Here is a 19,325-nt window from a genome sequence, read left to right as displayed (position 1 = left end):
CTTTGCAGTTCATGAATCTTTGAAGTGTCCATTATTATCATGGTTTGTGTACAAGCAATTTTAAAGAATAGAGACATAATTACTTTTGGGGTTATACGGGCTCTTGACCTTTTTATGCCATAGTCCTTTTCTATTTCTATGGTGGTGTTCATGCAAGGTAGTTAGCATCTCTGAGGACTTGTTCTATTTCAGAATTCTTTCCGGTTCTTACTTAGTCTTTTTTAGATTCTCTTGCAACACCCTATTTTTCTCATATTCAATAGAGAGATCACTTTTGACCTTTTTCATTTTGTTCTCCAGATTTTCCTGAATCTCAGCAGCGTGACTCTTTTCCATAATAGGCGCATTAAGAAGCATTTTATTCTCAACTTCTAAAATTGACTTTTTATTACCTAGAGTGAGAACCTAGTCTTTTAGAATTTTTTTTTATGGTGCTTTCCAAGTTTTTCTTACTTATATCTATATCTTTGTTATCAAATTTAAGTGAGGCATATTTATTTATAAGTTGTTCTTTTTTAGCACAGAGACTATGATGTGCTTCAATTAATACATGAGATAACAAAAGAAAGTTTTTTAGAGTAAGTATGAATCCTTTTTTAAATGTCATAAAAAAAATTATCACGACCCCAAATTCTCACCTTAGGATATCGTGATGGCATCTAATCTCTAAGACTAAGTAAGCCTAACATACATCAAGATTCAGCAAAAATAATAATTTAGATATTAACTTAACTGGTAATCTATCATAATAAAACCAAATAGAACATCTGTCAATAACTCCCAAAACCTGGTGGAACTAAGTCATAAGCTCTACAGAGAGTTCACTAATAATCTCTAAATACAATACTATTTTGAACAGGAAATAAATAGTAATACAACTAAAAGCAGAAGGTGAATTCGAGGCCTGTGAGCTCGAGCAGGTGTACCTTGAAATCTCAGAAAATAACTGGTCAATCACCGACGTCCGACACGAACGGATGTACCTGGATATGCATAAAAAATGTACAGAAGCGTAGCACGAGTACACCACAATGGTACCCAGTAAGTATTAAATCTAATCTCGGTAGAGTAGTTACGAGGCCAGGTCAAGATACCTACTAGGACAAGAAAAACTGAACAGAGTATAATATAGACGAATAACAAAAACCAGAAAATGAATGATAACAAACATTACAATAATGTAGTCTAACAACTAAATTTAAGGCAATAAAGGCAACAAGGAGTGAACACGTGATAAGAACAACAAGTAATCAAGTACGGATAAATACAAGTAAGACAAGTAAGGTTGTTCTCGGGGCCTGTCTTTTGCTCCCAGAGATGCTGGTTCGAGTTCGACAAGGAAATAACCAAAATTGTTCAACCAACAAGCCTTTTTATCAAAGAATGTACAACAAGAATCATAACCGAGGCACCACACCTCATATCCATATTTCACCACACCTCATATCCATATTTTCACAATTTACAATCACAATCTTCCGTATACCGTCGTGTGAGCCTTGCATTTGTATTTTATAATTTTTTTCCCAAATAGCTACACGCACTTTAGCCTCCCTTATCTCACCGCATAGTTTCAAGTAATTTCTTTACTAGCAACACGCGCATAAATCCTACTTTATCTCATCTTATAGACATCAACCTCTATCCTTATACCACCGCATGTGCATCAATATCACAATACAATAACAACTCGCACCACACATGCCCATATGCCACAACTTGCCAAAATCAACAATATCAATATTACCATAATATATACAAGAGTCTCAACAACAACAAATAAATGAGAAGCAATTCGACAAGGAAAGATATATCAATAGTCACAACTTCAACCTCAATGTGCTAGTAGCCTTCACAACAACAACTTTAATAACCCACAATTTAGGTAATTCCCATGAAATGGCAACTTGCAAATTCAAGTGCAAAACATAAGTTTAACAATGAATATATAGCATTAAATAACAACTAAGCCTAATGCATGAAAACAAATCAACAATGGAAGAATGACATGTAACAACAACTATAAATAAGATGCATGTGAGAGTAACTTTGACAATAGAAGCTAGAACATGTAATTACAACTTTAATTAAAGCATGCAAGAATAAAATTGACAACAAAAGATATAACAATGAATAATAAATTTAATTAAGTGCTTATAAGAATCTTAAGTGTCTAATCCGGTCAAATAACACATATAAGCCTATATACACACTCGTCGCCTCATGTACACGTCTTTCACATAATTCAATTAGTACAATCAACCCAAATCATAAGGGGTAGTTTCCTCCACACAAAGTTAGACAAGATACTTACCTCGAATAGGCCAAATCAACCCTAAAAATAGCTTTTCCCTTAAAACTCGTCTCCATCCGGCACAAATCTAACGAAAAATGACTTAATATCATCAAACAATGCAAAAAAATCAATTACGATAGATAAAGCTATGATCTTTACAAAATTCTTCAAAAGTCAACAACGTCAACCCCAGGCTTGCCTGGTTGAAACCCGAGTCTAAGGATAGATATTTACTACCTATAGCCCCACGAGTCTATATATGTGTTTTGTTTTTAAATTTGAGTCCAATTCGACTCTCAAATTCCAAATGTTTATTTTCCAAAACATAGACAAAAATTCCCAAAATATTTCTTTGATTCTCATATATTTTATGTTAAATCTCATATATAATCATGAAATATAGTTAAAAATTGATAATAAAAAAAACTACTTATCCAATGATTGTAGGTGAAAATCTCCTCTCTAAATCGCCTCATACCGAGCCTAGGGTTCTAAAATGAGAGAAAATGAGATGAAATCCCGACTTTCTAGCTCTTTGTTCAGTTGTACATTTCACAATTGCAAAGAAAGCCTCGCAATTACGGCTCCTGGCAGCCTAAGGGGAGCATCGCAAATGCAACAATGACTTCGCATTTGCAAAGCCTGTCCTAATCGCAAAAGCAACTATAATGTCGCAAATGCGAGACTACCCAGCTCATGTACTATTTCACAATTGCGATCCATGCATCGTAAATGCGACACCTGAGACCCATTACTAAGATCAAAATTTCAATGCTGATGTTTCCAATTGTGACACCTGAGGCATCAGTACACCAGCAGACCTGTTCCAGCTCAAAACTAATCTAAAACACATCTGAAACTCACCCGAGCCCTCGGGACTCCAAACTAAACATCCACACAAGTCTAAAAATATCATATGAGCTTGTTCGCGCAATCAAAATACCAAAATAATATCTAGAATCATGAATCGGACATCAAAATGCATGAATTTTAAAAGAAAACTTAGAAACCTCTAGAATTGTAACCAAACGTCCGAATCCTTTCAAACCAACTTTAAATGACACTAAATTTTGCAGACAAGTTCTAAATAGCAAAACGGACCTATTCCAAGTCCCAAACCAGATTCCGAACCTAATAGCCAAAGAGTCAACCTACGGTCAAACGTGGAAAAACTTCTAAACCTCAAATTGCCCACTTTCGGCGAAACAAGTCAAATCAACGTAGGGACCTCTGAATTTGATTCCAGGTATACACCCAAATCCAAAATAACAATACAAACTTATAGGAGCCATCAAAATACCGTTCCAGGGAAATTTTTACAAAATTCAAACTTTGATCAACATGTTCAACTTAGGCTTCCAAACCAAGAATCAAAGGGTCCAAATCAATCAAAAACCTTTTCGAAACAAAACTAACCAACCCTGCAAGTTATAAAATTATAAATACACATGTGTGAAGTATAGAAAGGGGAAACAGGACTCATTACATAAAATAATCGATCGAGTCGTTACAAAAATATATCTCTGTTTAGTCATCCTCTACATCTAGATCATAGTTGGCCATCCATGCAAGAATATCTTCATTGCTTGAGTCAAATTCATCATTTCCCATCAGGGACTGATATTCCTCACCACTATCATTATCAGAATATTCCCTATAGGTCTTTTCATAGCAGCTAGAGCACTTTCACGATCTTACCATCTCTCTTCTTTATAAACTTATTTCTAGGAATTTGGTTCTTTTTCTGCTCTTTTACTTTATCAATAGTATTTTTCTTCCGCTCAATCTTCCACATCGAGCAATTTTGGTGAAGTGATTGCTAGTGCCACACTTGTAGCACTCATTAGTGTAGCTCTTTTCTAGAATCTTATCTTTAGAGCTGCTACCCTTCTTGGAATTCACCTTTTCTGATTATCTTTTGGAACCTATGTATAGTAGTTCCATATCATCATCATTGGTTTCTAGCTTTGTAGTGACCTTGAGAATCAGGTTCTTACCCTTGCGAAGCTACTAACTAGTGATCTTGATACTTCTTCAGTTCATAGGTCTTCAAGTTTCTAATAAGATTGTCAATATTCATTGTCTCAAGGTTCCTTTCTTCAATGATAATGTTAACTTTTCTTAACTAGGAGGCTGGCAGTATGCTTAGAATCTTCTTTACAATTTTATTTGCAAGGATAATTTCTCCAAGAGAAATTAACTAGTTAGTAATCATAGTAAACCTAGTATGTATCTCTTTGATAGGTTTTCTCTCCTTCATCTTGAAAAGTTCATATTACTTTGTGAGCATGTCAATTTTAGACTGTTTGACCTTGTTCTTACCTTCATGAGCATTTTGTAAAGTATCCTAGAATTAGTGCAAGCAGAAATTCGATTGTACTAGTCGTCTATTGCCACAGATTGAGATCTTATTGGCTTTGGCATTCTTCTGGACAACCATGCCATCTTCATTATTATATTTCTACCTAGTTTTTGGACCAGTAACTATTCCTTTGTCATCTTTCGCCATGGGAACCTTGGGACCTTTCCGAATAATGTCAAAGAGTTCTAAATCTTTTACTTCTAAAAAATCACGTATTTATTCTTTTTACAATCCGTAGTATTTTATGTTGAACAATGGTGTCCTTGTATTTGATTGTTCTTCTTGAGTGTCTAGAGGTACAACTATCTCGGACCTTTTCAAGGTTAAGCCTTACTTTGAAAGAACTTGCTTTGAGACTAATTGTTATTTTAGGATGCACCAAGACACAAGAGGGGAGGGTGAGTTTTGTCATTCTCGTGTGTTAAAGAACCTAGTTCTTTTGATATAAGAATTCTAGACACAAACTAAAAGTGAAGTGTGACAACTAAATAACACAATAAGACGTAAAAAAATTTCTTGCTCAAGGAGTAAAAATCACGGCCTACACTCGTAGAATTTTTCTCAAAACTTCACTAACATTAAAGAGTGATTTTAGGTTATAACACAATAACCAAAGGGACTATAAACTCTAGTCATCAACCCTACAATCAACTCAATTTTAGCTAAACTTTAGGTTAAACTTGATAACCAATCCTTTTCTAATTTTACTCTAAGACCTAAAATATTTTGGTCACAATCTTAAGTAAAACAAATCCTAAAAGGATTCTATTTTATTTCCTTAAAAGCCCCTTCATGCATTTTTCTTTCCATGCAAGTATTTTCATAATTTATGAATCTCTGTTGACCTTGAATTCCACGAATCATTACCACACGCTTCCAGCCCATGAAATTAATCTTTAAGGAATCCGGCTTTCAACAGAAATTATTTTCCAACTCAAACTAACTTGAGCTAGGAAACAGCTTCTAGCTTCTGATCAACAGACTTCAAGACCTGATTCAATCACAAATGTTTGTTAGTCATTAAAATCAATATCAATTCAGCTCAGCAATTTTAACTTTGTAGTGTTTGTCCTATCATTTCTAAATCTCAAAAGGTTATTTTCAGATGGTGAATTGTTCTCGTCTTATTTCACATGAAATGTTTCAACTTATTAGAAAAATGTAACAATGCTTTGGGAAGGAAGAATATCTCTTTTTTCATTAAGGAAAGCCTATCATGAAGCTACTATTCCACCTTTCACCTACATAAATTCACTTACCTTTTCGGCCATCATCCTTTACTTTAACTAATCAGAAAAGAATTAATAATAGTTTTAAATTTAAAGTTAAACTCATCAGAAACATCTCGATAGTCATTACCTTGCTCTAAATCATCCTCGATGAGACCTTTCTCAAATCATAATCAATCTGCAAGCACATCCTAGTCCAAGAACTAATATAACGCATGACCATGCAATCGGATCGTCGATAGCAGGATCCCCAGCTTGGATCTAAGCCATAAAACACATCGTCTGTAGCCCATAGCACCCTTCCTCCATAGTTGCCCCAGTCTCGCACTGTTAATCAGCTGAATACTTCATAAACCCATGTGACTCTAAAACACTCCAAAGACTCAACCAAGTACATACTCACCATGGTGACCGTCAAGCCAACTTCCTCAAGCCCTCCGAAGGGTGGTATATGCATTCCACTGAATAGAAGCCTCATACGAATCATACAACCGCAAATCTTCCCACCTAAGATAGCCCATCGGCTAGACTCAAATCAACACCCATCCTGAATCCGCCCATCGGCTAGACTCAAATCAACACCCATCCTGAATCCGTACTACTCACCTAAATACAAGAATCTGTTGCATCCCACAAATGAACAACTGGAAGGATTACCACTACACCCCCTTCCAAGACTAGACGAAATATTGCAACTGTCATTAAGAACACATATCCATTCATTATCCATCCATAGCATCACAAACCATCGGCGTATAGCTGGTACCGAGTGCGCAACATCACATACGAGTGAATAGGAGGAAATCAAAGATATAGGTGCCAAGCTGAGACAAAGCCGCATGATGAGGAAAGAAAGAAGGGAAGTTTCCTAGATGCCTTGTAGCCTCTAGAAGATAGGTATGGACATCATCATACCGATCCGCAAGAATCTACTAGACACTTGCTCATGACTCGTAGAACCTATGAACTTAGTGCTCTGATACCAACTTGTCACGATCCAAAATCCACTAGTCGTGATGGCACCTAACTCAACCCGTTAGGTAAGCCAAACAATAATTACACAATTCTAAGGAAGATAAATAAGAACACATTAAGTGAAATAACTGAACTCAAGGATTTGTAGTACAAGACATGAGCTTTTAAGACTTATATTTACAAAGCTATTATGAAAATGATACAACATCTATTTCAAGTATACATAAATAGAACTTAAGTCCTAGGCTACCATGAACAAGAGGTAGCTTGAATCTGGAATGCTAGAACGTCTTCAATGCCAGATTTCATCTTCCACAGCTACGCAGCTCCAAGATCTACACGCAAGGTGCAAAAGTGTACTATGAGTAAAATCGATCCCATATATTCAGTAAGTATCTTGACTGACCTCGGTGAATCAGTGACGAGGTTTAAGTTAAAAGATACTTACTCAATATTTTACTTGTGCATATGATAAGGAAAAAGAGAAATGCGAGAAAGAGATACAAATAATCACGTAGTAAATGAAACGATAGAAAAGAATGATAATAGAAAACAATAGAAAAGAATAACCATAATATCTCTTCTCTTTTGTGGCGCGCAACCCGATCCACAAATATATATATATATATATATATATATATATATATATATAAAACATGTCTTCTTCGTTGAGGCGCGTAACCCAATCCACAAATTAATATATACAAATTCTGTAGTGGCATGCAACCCGATCCCACACACCATTAATCACATATATTGCGGCGTGCAACCCGATCCTACACAATAATAATCACATATGTTGCGGCGCGCAACCTGATCCCACATAATAATAACAATATCTGTTGCAGCGTGCAACCCGATCCTATAAAATAATAACAATATTATTGCGGCATGCAACCCGATCCCACACAATAACATCTTCTCCATTGTGGCATGCAACCTGATCCCGTATATCAATAAAGATTCCGATGAAACTATTCAACAACAACAAACACGAGAAATTTACAACGTAACACCAAGGAAATTAACACGCGGAATTCAACTAGGAATACGAACTCAAACAAAGTAAGGTGAGCAACATAGCACCCCACATCTAATCTCCCATATTTTAAAACCAAAGGTTCTATAAAGCATAAACACACAACTAATCAAAAAATCACCCGATCCAGCTAAGCAAGGAAGTGTAGACAATGAAGCCAAGTAAAGATGTTTGTCAAGTAAGAACAAGGATCAGATGAAGACATTCAATATATACTAAACCATGTACCAAGTAAAATCATGTGGCGTATGGTAAGTAAAAGAATATGGTAAGTGAGGACATGTAATAATTGAAGCATGTACGGAATGAAGTCATATAGCAGATTAATAGAAACCAAAGTAAAGAGCATGTAAGTACTTAACGAAAGTGTAATTGTAACATAAATCCAGCTTTCATTATTTTCGCACAGTAATAACCAATAAACCAATCTCATTTCAAACCGCACGAAAATACTCATTGGCCAATATCATACCAACCGCACGAAAATACCTATTATGCCAAATGTATCCCTAAGGCCAGATCATCATCTCTTATTACGAATAAAGAAGCTCAAGTAACATGATAATAACAGGTATAGATATAAGATCATGATAACCCGATCAAGTTAAGTATCCAACGAATCTCAAAACAGCACATTAAATCCTTTTAAGATGTCATATATTCTAGCATGATTTCTAACACAGTTGATTGAGTTTATTAATCATCGTGTTAAATGATGCATAGGTTAAAGGATCATCAAGTTCAATAAAGGCACGAAGAAGCATATAATTCCCCCTCCCGGGCATGAAAACCCTGGCACATGCACATATGTTTGTTACCTCGTATATACCTCATCCCCCGCATATAGAAAACAATAACACTTAGTAGGAAAGATTCCTTCAACGAAGCTAGGCAAGACAGTTACCTCAACAAGCCTAATCAATATACTAGAAGCACCATCCTGCACAAATCGACCCACGAATGGCTCGAAACTAGCCAAAAGCAACTCAGAATTATCAAATTATTCCATAGAAAGCAAAACCAAGCGATAAAGGTCGAATCTTTAATCAAATACTCAAAGTCAACCAAAAAGTCAACCCGGGCCCGCACCTTGGAACCTGACAAAATTCACAAATTCCGATAACCCATTCAATTACGAGTCCAACCATACTAATTTCACTCAAATCCGACTCTGATGTTCAAATCTCAAATATTCACTTTAGAAATGTTTTGACAAAATCCCTCCAATTTCTCTTTATGATTCATCACCCAAATGCCAAAATCGAAGATAAAATCATGTAAAATAATCAAAACCGAGTTGAAAATACTTATCTCAATCCATGTGGTGAAATTTCTCACCAAAATCGCCCAAATCCGAGCTCCCTACCTCAAAATGTGATACAATAAGCTCAAGGTCCGAATTAGAGTACTTTATAACAATGCCCAGCTATGCATATCGCGATCGCGACATCACCCTCGCGATCGCGTAGAAGAAGAATGACATTGTGCAAAATACACATCGCCTTCGCGACATAGCCCACGCGAATGCAACCATCACAAGAATAGAACAACGCGAACGCGCCCAGCTCCAAGCGAGCGCGAAGACAAATTCGCACAGCACCCACACTGCCTCGTGATCACGAACACACTCCTGCGATCGCGATAGTCAAACCCCTCAATTTCCGAGAATGCGATCTTCTAGTTGTGAACACGTAGAGTAAAAGTAACCAGCTCCAACTGTGTACATCGTAATCGCAGAGAAGGTAAAACAGCACCAGTAATTAGAACAAACCAGCAATAAAACATGAAGGAAAAATGGTCTGATTCCACCCTGAAACTCACTCGAGCTCCTCGGGACCCCGTCCGAACATACTAATAAGTTCAAAAATATGACACAGACCTAATCAAGGCCTCAAATCACACATAATAGCATTAAAATCATGAATCGTACCTCAAATCAAGCTTAATGAACTAATAAACTTTCAATTCAAAACTCGTGTCGAACCATATCAAATCAACTCGGATTGACCTCAAATTTTGCACACAAGTTTAAAATGACATAACAAACCTATTCCAATCTGTGGAACAACAATTCAAACCTGATAACACCAAAGTCAACTTCTAATGAAACTTATCAAATTGCCTACTTTCGTCAAATAATGTCGAAACCTTCTAGAAAAATCCAAATGCAAATCCGGGCATACGCCCAAGTCCAAAATCACTAGCTAGATCTAACGGAACCATAAAACTCTGATCTAAGGTCAAATATAAAAAGTCAAACTTGGTCAACTCTTCCAACTTAAAGCTTCTAAAATGAGAATCGTTCTTCCAAATCAATCCCAAACCACTAAAAAACAAAAATGATGATACACGCAAGTCATGATATACCATATGAAGCTACTCGTGATCTCAAACCACTGAACTGAATGCAAAATACTAAAAATGACCGGTCAGGTTGTTACATATACACTGGCCACCCCGTATATACATCACCCCAATACCCTAAATACATAGCAATCAAGTCAAATCCTAGGGGTTTCTCTCTAAACAAGGTTAGCCAAGAGACTTACCTCCACTAGATAGCTAGAAATTATCAAAACTGCCAAATCATCAAATATCCAACTCCAAACCGCTCGAATCTAGACAAATAACACCCAACAACGTCAAATAAAGTCATATAAAACCATTCCAAATAATAAAGTTCGAATCTTTAATCAAATTCCTAAATGCCAATAAAAGTTAACTTGGGCCCACACAGTCAAAATCTGAGTCAAGTGGTAGATCCTGATTACCCATAATCCTACGAATCCAAATATATGATTAGATTTTAAAACCAAATCCAAATTGAACCTTAAATCTCCAAATTCGTCCTCTTAAGTTGTTGGAAAAAATCCCTTTTTTTCTCCAAAATCTCATGATTAAAGTGCATAAATTCATGGGAATTCAAGATAAATAGTTAAATCTAAGTGAGAATTACTAACCAAAAAGTGGTGATGAAAATTTCATGAAGAAACCGCCTCTTACCGAGCTCCAAATCTCAACATAGTGAAAAAAAGCCAAACCCGCGATTATAACATTTTGCCAATGATTTCCACTTCTGTGGATAACTTGGTCGCTCATGCGACATTGCTTTTGTGGCATTTCCCACGCAGATGCAAGCTCCACTTAAACAATCCACCTTCGCTTCTACAGTAAACTAACCTCTTCTGCGGAGCTGCGTCTGTGCTCAACCATCGCAGGTGCCCAAGCACTTCTACGCAGCTACGCCTGCGTATACGGGCTCCCAAGCGCAGACCAATCTCTGCTTCTGTGACTACGTAGATGCGCTACCTGGGCCGATTATGTGACCTTGCGCCTGCGCGAACTTCTCTGCTTCTGTGACTATGCAGATGCGCTACCTAGGCTGCTTCTGTGACTTCGCACCTGCGCAAAAACCTTCGCAGGTGCGACGCACTAGAACCAGTTCTGCCAACAAGCAACAAAATAGTTCGAACCAAACCAACAAGTCTGAATACCTAGTCCAAACTTATCCAAGGGCTCAAAACACCACGAATAACATCAAAACTAAAAATCAACGATCAAAATCTTTGTCTTCAGTTCAACAACTTTCAACTTCCATCCAAGTGTTTGATTTAAGCCTAACCAATCTAGACTCCAACCAAACTTCACACACAAGTTTCAAACCCACTATATGAACTTATTCGAAGTTCAGAAATAATAATCTGAATCTGATATCCTCAAAGTTAACTCCGGGCCAATCCTATGAACTCTTCAAATCTTCAAATTGATAACTTTCGAGAAATAGTGCCAAATCGTCCTAGGAGCCACTAAATTCAAATTCGAACATACGCCTGTTTAATCCAAAAATAGATTTCATGGTTAAAATCAATATCAAGAAGAAATCGGGTTATTGATAAACAAAATTTACTTCACTTTCTCAATAATTGGAAGAATAAGACAAATAATGGAAACAATTGACAAGGAAAGAAAATTCGAAGTAGATTGATAATCTCTCCTAGAATTGTGGTTGGAACCTTATGAATAAAATAAAGAATAATTGCATGTATTCAATAAAAAACAGATACCATTACAATATAGGAGAACATAATTATAATGGTTCCCTTAATAAATTCGGGCTTGTTAATGACATTAATTGCCTTGATTACCCGTTATCATATATAAATATAACGGAAGCACTTATGATTGATGACTTTCCATAACCAAGATTAATGTCGATTTTTCTTCCTATTTAGAACATATTCGTGCATCATCTCTATTTAATGGTCTTTATCCATTCCGCTCCTATTTCTTCTTTTCCAGCTGTCAGAGTCGGTTCCTTTCCCAGAGAAACCCCGGGGGTGTTTCTCCCGTGACTTCTTGAATTCTTTAATGCATCTAATTGGAAGTGCCACCTGTCACTTTGTTGATAGTCCACATGTCATGCTCTGTCACTTTGATGGTAGTCCCCGTATGATGCCTTTTTTCCACCAATACAGATAGTCCCTGCACTTTCTGAATATTCAGAAAGTGGTAAGTATTTATGGAGGGAATTCCTTGCCACCGTTTCTCGAGTATCATAATGCCTTTTTCAGAATTGATGCAACATACGTTGCGTTCAATTAATGCTCAAGACACGAGTCTCCCCATGATTGGTTCTGTGATTTTCAGCACCTTTTTAGAGTTTTTCTGCAGCTGCATCAGTCACAAAGTGACGGTTTCATGATGACAGTTCATAATGATCAACCCTGATGACGGTCGCTTTTCCTTATAAATACTTCTTCATACTTGATTTTCAAAATCTCTTCCTTCTTCTTTACATTCATCTCCTTAACTTTTCCTTGTATTTCTTCATCTCTTACCTGTATCTTCCTTTGTTAAGGATGTCTTCTTCAACACCAGACCCTCGTAAAGTGGTGATTATTGAGGAACTCTCTCCCTCTACTGCACCTACTAGGAGTAGGAGAGGTTGCAATCTCCGTAGTCTAGGTTCATTATCTACTCATAGTTCTACTCCCCAAAGTAGTACTACCAAACCCTCTTCTTCTAGGTCTAAAGCTCTCTTAACCCCTAGATCTTCTTCTAAGGGGAGGGATCAGAATGAACCCATGCGTGAGCCTACAATTTCTGAGATTGTCCCTCTAGAGTTTTCTTTCGTATCAAACCGCGAAGCTATGAAAAAATAGGTTTCTTCTATAGCATCTCTTAACCCTACTGAGCATTACCCAAGTCTGATCACTCCATGACTTTTTTCTTTAGTTCGACGTGAATGCCATTTAAAATCAGATTTTCCAGTTTTGATTCCTGGTGCCAATCAAAGAATCACTTCTTACCATGCTGGCTTTTCTTTTGTTTACACTTATCCTTTCACGTTAGGGTTTATACCTCCCATTGACCAAGTGATTATTGAGTTCTATCTCTATTTCAATGTTTGCCTCTGCCAAATCAGTCCCATCATGTGGAGGGCAGTTGTTTGCCTTTGCTACTTGCCAGATTTGGTTTCCACCCCTTTTACCTTCCGTCACTTGCTCCACCTTTATTCTCCAAAACTATTTCGTAAAGGTGTCTTTTCTCTCATGGCTAGAAGTAAAATGGTTTTAGTCAGCCCCGAAGATGATCATGACTGTGGTTGGTATGCCCGATTTGTTGCTGCCTCGACTCGTGGATTAGTGGATGATGAAAACATGCCTTTTCCTGAAAAATGAAACTTTGCACGTAAGTGTTTATCTCCTTTTCTTTTTCTTTCCTTGATGTCTTGATTTTCTTTACATGAATGTATATTCATTTTTTCAGCAACCATGGAAGTTTTCGAAGAAATTCCTAATTTCCGTGCTTGAGTAGAAAAAATGTTGACTGTTGCTCCCAAGGATAAAAGATCTTGGAAATTTCTTTCACATAAATTCGGATGGAAAGTGAAGACTCATGATACCTTTTTATTCCCATGGTTTCCTTCCTCTTTGCTTTTTCCTTTCTTTGTATATAATTGTTTTCCACTTTTTCTTATTAGGGTATGTCATTCGTGGCATCAGTTTCGCATTTGTTCCCTCTGGGAGGCTTTCTGTAAGATCTGCATAAGAGCATATTTTGAGCGTATCTTCCTCCACGAGGAAAACTACTGAAGCCTGTGGGTCTGAAGATGAAGAGGATACCGAAAAGGTTCGTTGGTGAGGAAACCGTGTGTCAGAAGGCGCGTGGTTTCAGATGATGAAACCCATATCTCTCAAGATCCCCCTTCAAGTTAATTCCTTTTAGTATCGTCGATGAGCCAGAGAATGTCCCTTTGGATATCGCTGATGAAGATGTTGGTAACTTTGACAACCCTCCCTCAAGTCATGTTGAAAGGTTATTTGCCCAAGGCGTTGAGGGTGAAGGAGAATTTGGTTTTATTTCTGAAGAGCCTCCACTTGCCTCTCTTCCATTGTCGTGAATTACACCTACTGCTAATCCCCGTGTTTCTTTGCCTAATTTACCCCAATGGTTGCCCTCATTGCTGCCCCTCGCGAAGAAGCCGAGCCTTCTAGCGGCAGGCGGAGTATGAAAAAAGTCTTGATTGAAGTCCCTGATAGTGGGAATTTGTTGAAAAACTCTGATCAAGCTGTTGTGTGGCTAAAACCATTGCCAGGACCCATGGAAAGAAAGAAGCTAGAGGGTCACAGTTCTTTGACCTTCATGAATGACATCATTCACTCCTCCCTTGAGGTGTATCTTTACTTACTTATTTTCCTTTCAATATTTTCTCATTCATAACTCCTCTTCTTTTGTCTTTTTGTAAATCAATTTGATAGGTACGGAGCTTATGAGGAATTTCTTGGACAGATCAGCAGGTGGTTGAGTTGCGCACCAAGGTTGATAATTGGAAAGAATAGTTTGAAGGCCTTCAACTGGAGAAAGATGTTCTTGCTGAGGAGAAAGGATCTTTGGAACAACAACTGAGGATGATCTCTGCCGAACTAGTGTTTTTAAAAGCTTATTCCAATCAAGTTGAGAAAAACAAGGACAGATTGGAATCCTCCTTCACTAAACAACATTCCAAGGTAACTAAAGAGATAAGGAGTTTGAAAGAGCTCCTTAATCAAAAAGAGGTGTACGTGGGTGATCTGGTATAGATGCTTACATAGGCTCAAGAAAACCTTCGCACCTCTACAGACAAGGCTCAGTTCCTTGAGAGTTCTCTTACTCCTTTGAAGGAAGCTTATGAAGCCTCAGAAATAGAAAAAGAAAAGTTGAAAACTGTGATCAAGCGGTGGGAGAAGGATTACGAAGCCCTTGAAGACAAGTCAACACTTGATGTTAGCTGGTCTTTATTGAACACTCGCTTCGAGACTTTAACTGAAGCTAGCCATAAGGGTTTTGACCTAAATGCTGAAATTGCAAAGGCAAAAGGCCAAATAGACGATTGAGCAGACTCAGCAGCGTCAAACCTTCTCAACACCCAAGGACGAAAGTTCCAAGGGTGATGGTGATGGACTTACTCCTGGTGAAGCCGATGTTCAACCCCCTTCTTCTCAAGTTAATCCTTCTTCTCCTGTGGATGATGCTCCCCAGTTCTTCCCATGTTGTCTTTTTTGTTGAAATTGTTTGTTTTTTGTTTTTGTTGGAATTCTCATGTGTTTTGGATAATTTGTGGAAGATTTTCTGCCCCTATTTTTGGGGTGATGATATAAATATTTTTTTTGCTACATATTATGCTTTCTGCTCTTTGATATTTTGAGCTTATACTTGCATATCAAATGCTTTAGTAAATCGTGACTTTAATATACACGGGTTTTTATAAAATAGGGCCATTTTATATTAACAAAACTGATAAAGATGACGTCTCATCTTCATATTGGTGCAAAGATATGAAATATGAAGTAGATATGAAATACGAAGTAATTTGAGGAAGTTTTATTTTTTGAACTTTCAAATAAGTAAGTTTGTACAACATTTTCATAAATGCTTTCATTGTAGAAGGTTTACAAATTCTGGTATATCCTTCTGTGACTAAATTTATGGCCTTAATGTAGAAGCTCGTAGTAATATCATGCATCCTTTTTGCGAGTTTGAACGCCTTTGAAAAAAATTTCTTTAAGGGTTTCTTCAAGGTTTTGAATCATGCTGAACATGCTATTGGTATACATCTTCTTTCCTTGTGTATCCATCTATATGCATATTCTGCCTAGTGTTAGAGCATTGAAGCATAAAATCTTAAACACTGGATCAACTACTTACTTTTGGTCCTTTTTTTGAAAAGGGAAATACATACGGGACTCGGAGATAATCTTTTAGATGATGACTGCATAACCCTTTTTCCAACAGAAATGTTGTAATCTAGACCGAAAATAATTTAGTATTCCGCGTGTCTTTCGGGCCTAACATCATCATCTGCTAGGGGCCAGATTTTTGCCTATCATCTAAAATGGTTAGTAAAATTCAAATGAACAAAATAAAATCAAACTTGCATGATACATGATCTTGGGTATTAACCTCTTTTAGAAGTAATACTTCTTCAAATGGACTACATTCTAATGTGATGGTAACACCTTTCCATCCATGGTTTCCAACTAGTATGCTCATATTCCAACAATGTCTCTAACCGTATATGGGCTTTCCCAATTTGGACTCAACTTTCCTACGTTTGCCATTTTTGTTGACCAGAATACCTTTTTGAAGACGAAGTCCCAAATCTTGAAGTACCTCAAGTTGGCCTTCCTATTAGAGTATTGTTCAATCATCTGCTTTTGAGCAACCATCCGAATTAATGCTGCTTCCCTCCTTTCTTCTGTCAAATCCAAATTTACTCGTAATTCTTCCTCATTTATTGCTTCAGTAGTATGTGTATACCTCGTGCTTGGTTCACCTATCTGTAATGGAATTAAAGCTTCTGTTCCGCACACAAGTGAAAATGGGGTCTCGTCCGTACTAGTTTTTGATGTTGTTCCGTAAGCCCATAGCACACCTGGTAGTACTTCTAGCCATTTGTCTTTTGATTCTTCCAATCGCTTTTTAAAGTTGCTGATGATAACCTTATTTGTCGACTCAGCTTGCCCGTTAGCCACTAGGTGGTAATGTGCAGAAGTGATTCGTTTAATCTACCAGCTTTGAAAAAAATAGGTGCCTTTTGCACCTATGAATGTGAGCCATTGTCACAGATGATCTCCTTTGTGACTCCAAATCAACATATAATGTTTCTCCAAATGAAATCCATAACTTCCTTTTCTCGCACCTGTTTAAAGGAGGCACCTACTTCTACCCATTTTGAAAAATAATCCGTTAGAATTAGCAAGAATCATACCTTTCCCTTAGCTTGAGGCAAAGTCCCTATGATGTCCATCCCTCATTTCATGAAGGGCCATGGTGATATGACTGAATGTAATAGTTCCGACGGTCGATGCATATTATTGGCATGTCGTTGGCATTTATCGCACCCTGCGACGAAGTTTTCTACTTCTTCTATTTTTGGACAATAATAGCATGCCCTTATTAATGTCTTTACCAACAATCTTCCCCCGTCATGATTTTCATAATGCCCCTCGTGTACTTCTCTCATTACATATTCCGTTTGGGATGGTCCAAGGCATCGTGCTAAAGGTCTACTAAATATTTTGCAATATAAATTTCCGCGAATTAAGCAATATTGAGCAACTTTCAACCGTAATAATTGGGTTTTCTTTTTATCCTCGGGCAAAATACTATACTGCAAAAAGTTCACAATTCGTTTCTCCAATCCGAAGGTAAATTATTGAAATTTACCTCACTCTTGGTTTGGTCTAGTGCTAAATGAAACAAATGTACCACAACAACATTTTTGCATTTGTTGCATCAGTGACAGACGCGAGATTTGCCAACACATTTGCTTCTGCATTTTCGTCCCTGGGTATTTGCACAGCCTTCCATGTCTGAAGTTGTCTAAGTAATTATCGTACATTTTTGAGGTATTGCCGCATTCGTGTCTCTTGCCACGTAAGTCCCCTGCATTTGATTGACTACCAGCTGCGAGTCACTTTTGATCACAATTTGTTCAATACCAAGCTCTTGTGCGAGTTCCAAGCCTGCAATCACAGCTTCATACTTTGCCTCATTGTTAGTAATTGGGTAACATTTAGTTGCATGTCTTATGACTTCTCCCGGAGGTGGAATTAAAACAATCCTTAAACTTACTCTTTTAACATTTGAAGAACTGTCAGTAAATAAGGACCAAGTCCCCGGATTAGCTTCGGTAAATATTTGTAGCTCTTATTTTGCTTCAGGAACAAGGTTCGGACCAAAATATGCTACAAAATCTACTAACACCTGAGATTTTATAGCGGCTCTAGGCTGATATATAATATCATATTCACTGAGTTCTATTGCCCATTTAGCTAACCTACCTGATAGTTCTTGTTTATACAATATATTCCTTAGTGGGAAAGCAGTTATAACATAAATAGGATGACACTGAAAGTAAGGTCGTAACTTTCTTGATGCCATATTTAAAACTAAATCATGTTTTTCTAGGTGAGGATACTGTGTCTCAGCATCTAGTAAAGACTTACTAACATAATAAATTAGAGATTGTTTACCTTTATCTTCACGTACCAATATTGCGCTTACCGCTACTTCTGATACAGCGAGGTAAATGAGAAACCTCTCTCTGTCTTTTGGTTTTGCTAATAGAGGTCGATTTGATAGATACATCTTTAAGTCCTTTAGAGCTTGTTGACACTCGTTAGTCCACTCAAACTGATTTTGTTTTTTCAATACTGAGAAGAATTTAAAGCATTTTTTCGATTACTTTGATATAAACCTTCCCAGAGCTGCTATTCTGCATGTTAATCTTTGCACTTCTTTCTTGCTCATGAGTATATCTGGTATTTTCTCAATAGCTTTGATATGTCCAGGACTTACTTCAATACCCCTATTAGAAACAAGAAAACCTAAAAACTTACCTGAAGCCACGCCAAAAGCGTACTTTTCCTGATTTAACTTCATGTTGTACTTGTGGAGAATCTCAAAGGTCTCAGACAAATGCTGAAAATGATCCCCCGTCTGTGTTGACTTGTCCAACATATCGTCTATGTATACTTCCAGAGTTTTTCCCAGATGCTCTTGAAATATTTTGGTCACCAATCTCTGATATGTGGCTCCAGTATTTTTCAAACCAAATGGCATGACTTTATAGCAATAAGTCCCCTTGTCTGTGATAAACAAAGTTTTCTCCTCATCCACAGGGTCCATTTTTATCTGGTTATAACCAGAATATGTATCTAAAATACTTAAAAGCTCATGACCTACGGTAGAATCAATTAGTTGATCTATGTGTGGCAAAGGAAATGAATCTTTAGGACAAGATTTATTTAAATCACTATAATCAACACAGACTCGCCATTTCCCATTCTTTTTTTGGAACCACAACAGTATTAGCTAACTAGTCAGAGTACTTTACCTCTCGTATTGAACCGATTTACAAAAGTTTTTGTACCTCATCCT

The sequence above is a fragment of the Nicotiana tabacum genome, chromosome 14 (genome assembly GCF_000715075.1).
Source record: "Nicotiana tabacum cultivar K326 chromosome 14, ASM71507v2, whole genome shotgun sequence".
NCBI classification, from domain to species: domain Eukaryota; kingdom Viridiplantae; phylum Streptophyta; class Magnoliopsida; order Solanales; family Solanaceae; genus Nicotiana; species Nicotiana tabacum.
The sequence above is the reverse complement of the archived record's forward strand: the minus strand, read 5'-3'. Positions refer to the sequence as shown.